This window comes from Ixodes scapularis, unplaced genomic scaffold (genome assembly GCF_016920785.2).
Source record: "Ixodes scapularis isolate PalLabHiFi unplaced genomic scaffold, ASM1692078v2 PGA_scaffold4__175_contigs__length_147842914, whole genome shotgun sequence".
NCBI classification, from domain to species: domain Eukaryota; kingdom Metazoa; phylum Arthropoda; class Arachnida; order Ixodida; family Ixodidae; genus Ixodes; species Ixodes scapularis.
The window spans coordinates 111,720,666-111,732,675 of record NW_024609879.1 but is presented as its reverse complement, the minus strand read 5'-3'; positions in this window follow the sequence as shown (position 1 = coordinate 111,732,675).

The following is a 12,010-nucleotide window of genomic DNA, read 5'->3' as shown; positions in this document are numbered from 1 at the left end:
TTAATTACCATTACAAATTACTTTTAAATGTAATGACATTACTTTCGCATTACTTTTGTATACTTTTAAATATAAAGATCTATTGATAACTTCCTTTCACAGATAACTTTATTTACATTATTTACACAGTTCATGGCACTCAGCTAGAACTCTCTGTTGCATGTTTACCGATGGACAGAGGAACGCACGCGACTGATCCGTTTCCCACCCCAACCCGGACAACTATTTTTGGAGATGACTGAGGACCCTACGCGGATTATCTCTGGGAGGGGGAAAACACTTGTCATTGTTCGCAAAATCGCGTCGAGGGCCGTTCCACCAGGGGCCTTAGTTCGACCTACTTCCCCTCCTTCGTTTTTCGAGAATGTTGAGCAGTAAAGCTCGAATGGAAGGCACTTACCAGCCCTATTTCTCACAGTGGAAGATAACACAGAGAGGGTACGCAGTATGCATCAGAAAAAGTAAGCGGAAACTCTCAAGAGGGGCCAGAAAACCTCGAATGCAAAACCGCAAAACATAGGTAGAGAATCGCGCTGAGCGGGTTTTCACAGTTTAAGAGAGTGGCAGAAAATGTCTAGCTAATAGCGGGCGCTAAAGTCGCACCAGCCGCATTAGCATCAGCAACATAGCGGCGGCCAAAAAGCGTTTTTTGGAAAGGTGTAGACGAAAAAGAAAAAGTAAACTAGAAAGAAAAGCGCTCTTGTGTATTGTGGAAACAAAAAATATGCCTGGTGCGAAAAAGTAATTAGGTAATTTAATTACAATTACCGTCGCTGGAGTAATTCATTACATTACTAAATTACCTGCTACAAAAAGTAAGGAATTACATTACTAATTACTGGAAAAAGTAATTAAATTACTGTAATTTCATTACAGTAATTGCATTACTGCCAGCTCTGCCAGGCGAGGACCACACAAAATAAACCCTAAGATAACTAGCCAAAAAGTTAACAAGTTAAAAACAATATGTCCGTAAAGATATAGTTCTTATACTTTTAAAATTTCCCTCTTAGAAATGAAATAAAAAATTGCCCCACTGAACGAAAGAAAGGAACGCCGTTACCCTTTCCGTTACCGTAAAAATGTAACGAGTTCCCGTTCCAGTTCCACCGATGTAAAATGAAACGGCGGCGTTCCTTCGTTCCTCCTAAAAGGAACGCGTTCCAGGAACGCCGTTCCTTGGAACGCCTTTTTGTACAACACTGTGGCCAAGAAACTCCTTTGTTGCGGTGTAATTTCAAGGACAAAAGCGATCATTTTCATTCAATCTCTCCTTTGCAAAATTTGATGATGTAACGTGGGGATCGCAGAACACCCAAGTGACGATATTTGAATGCGGTTCATAGATTGGACCCGAGCATTGCGTGGGCACTCGACTTGGGCTCGTGACAATTGCTAGCTCGAGAAGCATTCGGGTTGTGACCCGTGTCCAATCGCTGCAACGGCGACAACAGCCGAGCCATATCTGAGGGCTCAATCTGAGGGCTTGATCACAAGCCTGTGTTCCGAGAAACTCGGTATCGAAGTTTTATCTTCCGGAATTGAAAGAGCTCACCGGTTAGGAGCATTCCATCAGCAGAAAATTCGTCCCATCATTGTCAAGTTTTCATCGTTCAAAGAAAAAGAGGGCATTCTTGGTTCTGCGCACAAGCTTAAGGGCTCACGCGTTGCAATTAGTGAAGATTTTCCACTTTCTGTAAGGCTCGCACGACGTCGTCTTCTTGATTTTGCCAAACCAAAGGGAACGCCTTTTCGGCTGCGTCACGATAAACTGTTCATAGATGGCAAGTGTTTTGTGTTCGATGACGCTATCGGCTCGGTTGTTGAAAAATGTACGTAGCAATGCCGGCGTTCTTCGCGTTTGCCCACTCACAATCAAACTGCCAAACCTCACGTTATCAACAAGATATCTTCTATTCATTCTATTTTGTTTACTAACATTAGAAGCCTAATCCCAAAGAGAGATGATGTGAATTCCTTGATTCAAACATGCAACGCCGACTTCATTGTTCTTACTGAGACGTGGTTGAATCCCGACATATCAGATGCTGAATTGTTTCCTCCTTATCCAAACTTTCGTGTGTACAGGTGCGACAGAATTACTAGAAAGGGGGGAGGCGTACTTTTGGCTATTAATAATCAAATCACGTCTCGGCTCATTCCACTTTCTACCGCACTAGAAGTCGTATGGGTTTATCTCCCTACGGCGCCCTCTGTTGTACTGGGCGTATGTTATAGGCCACCTGATAGTAATAAGGAATTCACCTTTGAGCTTAATAAGTGTCTTTCTGAACTCGCTACTCAATATCCTAACGCTTCTGTTGTACTTCTTGGGGATTTCAATTACCCGAATATTAATTGGTCTACCTTCACATCCACTTGCACTTCCTCTCAAGAATTTATAGATCTTTGCCTAGATTATAACCTAACAAATATTATCACACAGCCTACTAGAATTACCGACTGCTGCAGCAATATACTCGACTTGTGCTTAAGTCAGGATCCTTCTCTTTTTAGCAACGTTACCTACTTAACAGGAATCAGCGACCATCTTGTCATCGACATAACACTCTCTCTCACTGTTCCTCGAAAATCACATTATTGCAAATACATTCGCGACTACGCGAGGGCCGACTATGTGTCTATCAACGCATGCCTCGAAGACTTTTACCAATCATTCTCTGTTAATCTCGAGGAAAGAACCGTCAATGAAAATTGGACGCTCTATAAAAATAAGCTATCCCACTTAGTTGAGCGCTTCATCCCATTGACCCGCATCATATCAGATAACTGTCACCCATGGTATAACAAAACGGTGCATAGTCATGCTAACAAGAAAAAGCGACTTTATAAACGAGCGAAATCTGTCAACAATGCAGCCTCGTGGGATGCATATCATGCGTGTGCTATAACACACAAAACCGCCATTGCCGATGCTAAAATTAAGTTTTATACTCACGACCTCCCCAACATTTTAACAAATAAACCCAAAAAGTTCTGGAAAGTGGTCAACCCAGCTCTGTCTCTTCCATTGCAGTTCATTAACGACAACGGCATCCCACTTTCAGACGAAGATAGCGCTCTTTACCTTAACAATTTCTTCACATCAATCTTTACTAAAGAAGACTTGCTAAACGTTCCCGACTCATGCCCATTAACTCACCCCCAGATGAATCCTATCATAATTGACCACGCAGGTGTATTGAAAGCAATAGAAAACCTAAAGGTTTCCTCGAGCTCTGGAGATGACCAAATTAATTCGAAGGTATTAATAAACACTAAACATATTTCCTCTGTTTTTCTCTGTGACATTTTCTCACAATCGCTCACGCATTCCATAATTCCACGTGACTGGAAAATAGCTAACGTAATACCTGTTCACAAAACTGGTGATCGCCAACTAATAAGTAATTACCGTCCCATCTCTCTCACCAGTGTTCCATCTAAGCTCATGGAGCATATACTTTACTCAAATATAATAAACTTTCTTGACTCTCATAACCTTCTTTTTAAACATCAGCACGGATTTCGTAAATCTTACTCTTGTGAAACCCAGCTAACCGCCTTCCTTACTGATATTTACTCAAGCTTTGATTCGAATATTCAGACCGACGCCATTTTCATTGACTTCTCCAAAGCATTTGATAAAGTACCCCACCAACGTCTTTTAACAAAGCTTAACGATATTAATATTCATCCCTCTGTTGTTAAGTGGATTTCTGAATTCCTAATTAACCGTAAGCAATATTCCTCCGTTAACAACGTAAAATCTCCCACCTCTACCGTAACGTCAGGTGTCCCCCAGGGAACCGTACTGGGCCCCCTTCTGTTCCTAATCTATATTAATGATCTCCACCTTAATATCGCTTCTTCTGTGCGGCTGTTCGCCGACGATTGTGTCATTTACCGACCCATTCTTTCAAACCATGATCATCATGCTCTCCAGGAAGACCTAGAGTCTGTAATCCATTGGTGCGAAAAATGGCAGATGACATTAAACTTCAATAAATGTAGATCCCTATCGATTTCCCGCAGTTCGCGTGCCACACCATTTTCGTATTACCTCTCTAACACTCAAGTAATAGCATGCTCATCTTATAAGTACCTGGGTGTTCATCTCACCTCTGACCTATCATGGACTACTCACATAACTTCTGTTATTTCTGATACTAACCGTTCTCTCGGATACTTGCGCCGTAACCTTAAACTTGCTACACCCTCCGTAAAACGACTAGCGTATACTACTCTTATAAGATCGAAATTAGAATACGCCTCATCTATATGGTCCCCATGGCAGTCCTACCTTGCAAATAATCTAGAATCCGTCCAAAACAGAGCCCTTCGTTTTATTTATAACAACTACTCACCATATACCAGCATATCAGGATTACGCCAATCAGCTAACCTTCATTCACTTTCCCTTCGCCGCCGAGTATCACGCCTTTCTCTCCTCCATCGAATTTTCTATCACAATAGCCACCTTAAAGAATCACTGCTATCACCTCCCCATCGTATTTTCCCGCGTCTAGATCACCTATGTAAATTACGTCCAATTCGATCATCAACTGTTTCTCACCAGACTTCCACACTACCATTGGCCATCGAGGATTGGAATTCACTACCTCATAACATCGTTTGTATTAATGATACTACTAAATTTGTTGAAGCCATTACCCTCTTTTTATCTAACCTACCTAGCTAGCTTACAGTGTTATAATTGTGTTTACTGTTCTATTTGTTTTTGTTCTATTGCCACCCCCTTGTATAATGCCCCACGGGCCCTCAAGGAAAATAAATGATGATAACAATGTCTGGAACTCAGCGCGTGTCCTGTGCTTTGCCAACACCAGCGCGTGGCTAAGATCAACACTGGCGGCATATAATCGGCCCCAGATCACGCGGCCGCTTGTTCTGGCTGCGAGTTGAGGGGGTGAACGCTGCTCGTTTTTCTTAAATTTTTTTCTGGGACTTCTATTGAGTGGGTTGAAAAACGAACGCGTGTTTCATAGGTCATTAACGTTAGGGATTCGTTTTAAGCGGCATTTGCGCAAAGTACAAAAAATGTTGCATCGCTCCTTTAAAGTAGTCCGAGTTTCGCGTATTCCTATGGACAAAAATGTGCCCCCTCCCCCCCCCCCCCCCCCCCCCCCCCCCCCCTTCCCCGCGGCTCTTAGAAGTTTCGTGGTTCGGTTTGCGGCTCTTCGGCCTGGTCAGCCTGGCCACCCCTGTAATATATCAATGATGTGGTGACTTTTGATCTCTTAGTAATATGACAGCTAAGAACTAGTCATGCTAGTTTACAGTGAAAGGTTTATAAATCAAAACAATACAACCCCTGCGCCTCTTGGATGTTGAAGGTCTACTAGGCCTGCTGATTTGGTAAGATATGTTTCTCGTGATTTCCCGCTCTTATCAAAACATAAATAAATATTCAATACCACGAAATACGTTTATAATTGATTACAAAACGCAGACAAAAATTCAAGAAAACTTTTTCACAATTCATAGAAACTCACGGGTCGCTATGTCTGACTTAGGTCTTGCAAAACAAGTAGACAACTACAATATCTACATTTTAACAAAAAAAAATGTTTTTTTTTAGAAAATTGATTTTAAAATTGGTACCTTTTGGTTTTCGCATAATATTAACATAAACGTCCCGCAAGGGATATTTTATACAACCGAGTTATTTTATAATATATATAAAGAGAGTGTTTTCGGGCTCTTCGTGGACATAAAAAATATTAATGTAACCCAAGTAGATCGCCAGTATTTAATTGTCAAATTTCGTCAACAATTGACGAAGGGGGCGTTTTTGACATTTTTATAGAAAAGAAGTAAAACGCCTAAAACTATTTCATGGTATTAGAACTTTTTAAATGTTCTCACAGAGTGCTTGAAAAAAAAGTTAATATAATGTGGACTAAAAATCCACGGCGGGAGATTGAGCGAAACATTTAACCGCGCCGGAAAGCAAACACTGGTTTCCGCCGCGGCCTCTTTTAAAATTCGTAAGTCGAGAACAAAAAATCCGACGAACTTGCGACTTCTGGCTACTGCGGTTTTAGAGTCGACGCCATAACATATATTTTTTTCAGCGAAATTAAAAATTCGACCCTTTTTGCCTGCACAATTTGAGATGAAGACACCCATATATACCGGGTGTTAATTTTTAATTCGAACATATTTATTTAAAAAAAAAAATCCGTAAAAGATGCACTGATACGGTTTGTGCAGGTGAGTTATACGGCCAGGGGGACATATTATAGGGGCTAATCATAACGATCAGTTAGATAGTTAATTAAAATTGGTCAATTAACTTTTTAATTAATGAAAATAGACATATGGTTCCAATTAGAAACTTTCACAGCGTCACCGAAAACCACTAAATCAGTCATTTTCAGACAGACTTTGAGCACGTGAGAAGCCTAGTATTGCACAAAAGTTACGACGCGACTCGTGGCGCAGCTACAAGGCTGGGGCTAGATAAGAGGCGGAAAACTCGCGCGGGCGCCTTACCGCAACCGCTAGCTTTGTACCTGCTCCACGAGTGGTAACTTTAGAGCACTACAACGCTTTTCACGCGCACAGATTCTTTCTCAAAATGACTGTTTTAGTGCTTTTCGATGACGCTGAGCAAGTTTCTAATTGGAACCATATGTTTATTTTCATTAATTAAAAAGTTAATTATCGAATTTTAGGTAATTAGCCAACTGATAGTTACGATTACCCCCTATAATATGTCCCCTGGCTGCATAACTCACCTCCACAAGCAGCATAAGTGTAACTTTCACGGCTTTTTTCAAACAAATCTGTTCGAATTAAAAATGAACACCCAGTATATATTTCCCATTTACAATGCTGTAGGCCGAAAAAAAAAGTCGCACGAAACGGCTTGACGAGCAATCGGACCCCCGAATTGCACTTCATTTCCCTATCATTATAAATTATAATGAATACGAAAAATCGAGATAGGACTCAATTCATAGTTTGTGGCAAATCCTATCGACCACTAGTAGCTATCGATCATTCCAGTGTTATATAATTCCCCTCAAACTCGACTGCTTTTAGCTGGTGCTGAATTTTATGGCCTCCGTTGTAGAGGCTCGACACTAAGCACTAACTGAGCACCGATCCTCCCTGAAACGGCTTTACCGGGTTAAGCCGAAAAAAAAAATAAGAAGAAATACGACACTCGCAAAGTGTGTTAGGGAGGCTTAGCTATTATATGGCGGAGGATAAAACGGACCTCCTTTGGTGTTGGGGCAGCTTAGGCCGAAAGCCCTACAGCCACACTTTGTCAATTCCTAGACTGATAGCGGTGTGGAAGCTACGCACTCGCCGGACCAATCAACCGTCTCGCTTTCATCACGCGGTCCCGCTCTCTGGGGTCGGGTATTATTGGTAATTGATCGATATTTACTAGAGTGTCCAGGAACAACCTATTGGTCTTGGTACTGGCGCACTTGAACAAAGAGAATACTACTACCACTACTACTACTACTACTAATAATAGTAATAATAATTTTATTCCACATGTATTAAAACACAAAATGAAGTCAACTCAAATAAGAATTATGCAGGAGAAAAGTAATAATAATAATAATGATAATAATAATAACAATAATAATAATAATAATAATAATAATAATGCAATCTGGCACACAGAAACAATAAATGCTTGTCCGTGGGACCAAGCAGACATTGAAACAATAAAAATAACAATAGAAAACTTTGTGTTAATCAGTCCGAAACACCCTGCTGCTCCATGGGAGAAGAAAAAATTCATACAAAGTAATTAAATAGCAAATGTCAGAAAACTGAAAAGACACAAAAACAAATACAGCAGTATACATAGAGTTAACAGGTAGCAAACATCTTACCGCCGTAAAAGAACAAAAACACTATACTATGTAATGTAATGAAATGGCAAACGGTAGGTGGGAATTGGCGGGACGTGTGATCAAGTGACGAAGGATAGACTTATGAGTGGTTCCAAGGAGCAAGTAGCTTCCACCGCACCGTCAGCGTAGGGGTGAGCGTAATTAATTTTGTACGACAGTTGCCACCGCTCTTTTCCTTCTTGTTTTGTATAGTTAAGGTGTCACCATCCCGTGTTTTATGCGTGTAGTCGTTGTGATGTCAGCCACCTGGATGAGTGCCCGAAATCCAGACAGATTAATGCGTTCACGAGGTTGGTGTGTTTGTGGTTCGTTTAACGTGTACGGCCGCCCAGAGCTTGTTGCGACAACCAGATCGTTAAAGGCGTGGGTGCGAGCGCGTGGGAGCGCAGGATTAATGAAAGCTTCTTTAGGGACAGTCGGGTTATATTTAGTTTCACGTGCTGAGACTCGAACATGTGTCACGTGAAAAACAAAAGAAAAGGAAACTTGACCGAAATCGAGCGAAAATAGAAGCAATTAAATATAAAAAAAAACTATGCAAATTACGCGTAGCTTATGATTGTACGGATATCGCAAAATGCCTATAGTTAAATCGTAAATGTGATTTCCAAAAAAAACAAACTGTTTTTGTTTTTGGTTTGAATATCGGCTTGTTTTTGTACACGTGTTTCAAGCCTCAAGTTCTTAACTGGAAAAGAAAAGAAAAAAACCAAAACAAAAACGCCTCAAGTTGTCCAAGAAGATGTAAAGCGGAGTGCATACGATCAAACATGAGTCACGAGGAGGACGTATTGCAATGTTTGGTTGTTGTATAGGCATTCACAACTTACACTTAAAAAAAAAAAAAAGAAAGGCCTGTTTTGTTTACTTTCTTGCAGAACAGAAAAATAACCAATCACAAAGAAAAAAAAAGAAAAAAAAACGTAGGAAATTTTAAGCGAATGACAAAACCCAAAATACGACTAGACAAAAAAAAAATTAAAACAATGTTAAGGTGGCTGCGGTGCAGGGCTCACGAAGCTAGTCCGATAAGCAAACATTTCTTTATCTCAGTTTCGCTTCACATCTATTTAACCCATTAAAAAAAAACTATTTAGTTGTTTTGCGTGATTGGTTTAGCATACTGAAGAGTTTTAGGGAACCGTTCTAGCGCAAACGTATACGATACGATCGGCTCTCTAGTATATACTGCGCGTGCGCGAAGTCACTGCTGCCTTACCGTAGTTCAGTGTCCGAACCCTAAGCCGTGATCGTGGGGTCAAAGCGGCTGACATCAGAAGCGTCTCGACTCGTTTATGGAACGGATGTATCGCCGCGTGAAAAGGCTTGCCCAAGCTTCAAACGTGAATAAAAGCATTCGGTTTTTTTTTTCTAAGAACTTTTTCTAAGCTTTTCTCGCCGAATAAAGTCGATTCGAAATCGGCGTCAAAATGCTTTAGCGCCAAGATTGCCGCGAAGATCGTCTGCTCCTTTAGCGGACGAACTGTTCAGTTACGGTGGGGACGCCGCCGCCATGTTTAACATTCACATTCCACCAGAACGAGACAAAACATGGTTAGTTTCACAAATTGGGCTTCAGGCTATTTCGGAAAAGCGAAATGTTTTTCCTTCAGGTCTGTGAAATTAAAGATCACCTCTCGTCCAAAACACATGACCGCCCTTCCCCCCCCCCCCCCCTTTCCCTTACCCAGTTCACGAAGCCATTGGGCATTTCCGGTGCCAGGGGGCGCGACCTGCACCAAGCGTCTGCAAACACTATTCTCTAAAATGCGTTTTAGGAAAAACATTCGGTCCGATCTCCCGATTTGAGGTACCGGCCGTTTGGTCGATCGACCGCGTTTGATTGCGGTGCCCCAAAACTCCCTAATGGTAGCAAACGCACAAAGACGACGAGCGATATGACGAGGCACTTTTGGCGCTGTTCGGTCTGCTTCATCGGATTAGCTTCAACTGGGGTGGGCCCAGTTGAAGTATAAAATGAATGGTTTGTATCACTATTGCTCTCGCATCACTATTTAACTATTACAGCGAAGCTGTTTATGGCTAGGGTTCCGTGGACATTTCCTGTGCGCCAACAAAAACTCGCGCGCCCTCTCTTTGTCGTTGTTCCAAGCGCTTGCGTGCCTAGTTTCTTTCCGCTCTCTCCGAGGGGTGGCGGTCCCATCGCGCGTGTCTAGATTCCTCCGGCTCCACGGGGCGGCGATAGTTCGTATTTTTGTTCAAAATTCTGTGTCACGTTTGTGTCGTCTGCTAAACAACTTCGCTGGTAATCCACCTTCACGGAGGGGAATGGCTCAGGATTTTTTATTCCAAGTTACCCCGCAGTGCCAGAGGCATTTATTGCAGGGGAAAGGGTGGATACAGAACGTAAAATATAGCCGCTTATATTCCGCTATTATGCAGCGAACCATGTCAAAAAGGACAGAAGAAAGATATGCACTGCCGTATCCAAAAGAAAAAAAGAAAAAAAAAATTCAGGCGAGCGCGTGGTTTAGAACAATGTCTGCCCCGCTAGCTTTCATAGGATAGCTAAATTGTCATCGAGGCTCCACGGGCTGTTAAATTTTTGTCATCACTCCCCGCTTGACCGGCTGCTGCTGAGTTAAGGCTGGTTCACACATTTGCAACGGTTGCCTTCGCTAGGGCACCCTAGCCTTCGCATGCAACCGAAACGACTGTAACGACAAAGTCACTGGGACAAGTGTTCGCCGTACAGAGCATGGCAAGCGATGCGAAAGGTAGTTTCGCGAAGTCATTTATGAGTCACGGTTTTTACGGTGTTTTGGTCGTTCCGGTCGTTTCGGTTGCATGCGAACGCAACCGTTGCAAATGTGTGAACCAGCCTTTAATGCTGATTTCAACTTTGAAAAAGGCAGCGGCGTTCCGCTACAGAAGGGAATCACGTGTGGCTGTGGAACCACCGGGTAGTCAGGTTGAACGATCCGTTTTCGTGCGTTTGGTAACAAATTCGCTGGATAAATGACGATAAAGTGTTTTTATTATATTTGACCGAGCACTACCATCAGCGTCGATTCAGCAATTGTTTGCCGACCAAGTGGGAAGTAAAACGACAAAAATCGAACCGCCACTGAAATGCCGGTAGTGCACACAATAGCCTCGCTGAAAACTCAGCTTTGTTCCGATAGATGGCACTGGAGGTCTTCGGAGCCACGCGCTCGCCTGGGCCTTTTCACTTCGTCCGCGACCGTGCACTCTTCCGATATTTAAAATTATGAAACATTTTTTTTCCTTGCGCGTTTACAGTTTTCTTTATGTTTATCTTCATGCTGAACTTGGAAGAATATCACGGGAACACTGAAAAAGTTACAATAATATAGGTAATATCTGTCCGAACTGCTTGAGTCGCACGTGGGAGGGCGAAAGGTAAAGACATTTTACCTGACGAAATTAAACACAACCACTCAGCAAAGAAAAAGAAATTATACTAATAAAATAAACGTATGAACAATCTTTTCTGCAAAGTAGGAATTAACCACAAAACAATAGTTTTGCAAACAAGTGAAAACATAAACAAATAACTATCGTTGAAGCGCATAACTCACAACTTTATTTTGCTGAAAGTGAGAACCCACACAAACATATATCTACTGGGTGTATCAAGGAGTGGCCAGGGTCTTTAAATCGACCGCAAAATTCGGTTTATTAACGTATTGTGCTACGACTTCGTGCAGCGTTGCCTCACAGGTGCATTTTTTTTTTATAAAATTTGCAAAGAGCGAACTTACCTGAGGAAAAAGTAAAGAAAGACAAAGGCTTAGCTCCTATGGAAATGCGGCGAAGCTAAAGGTCTTCAAATAGTACGGCGCCGTTTCGCATGGGAGACAAGAGATGGCGCAAGCGGTCGCGATGCCAACTGCGCTAACGAATGAGCATACGGCGCCGAGAGCCGGCGCCTTTGGCAGACGATTTTTTCGACTCAAAAGTGGGGCGCGTTCCGCAGGCAGCGACAGTCGCAGAAACAAAACAGGCGCGGTAGCAACAAATAAGTAAAAGCAGACGACATCGGTAGCCCGAAAAAAACAGTCAAAATATCCCGACAAACCATTTTTCTAATCGATTATGTGTCCATTCAGTATGTTTTATCA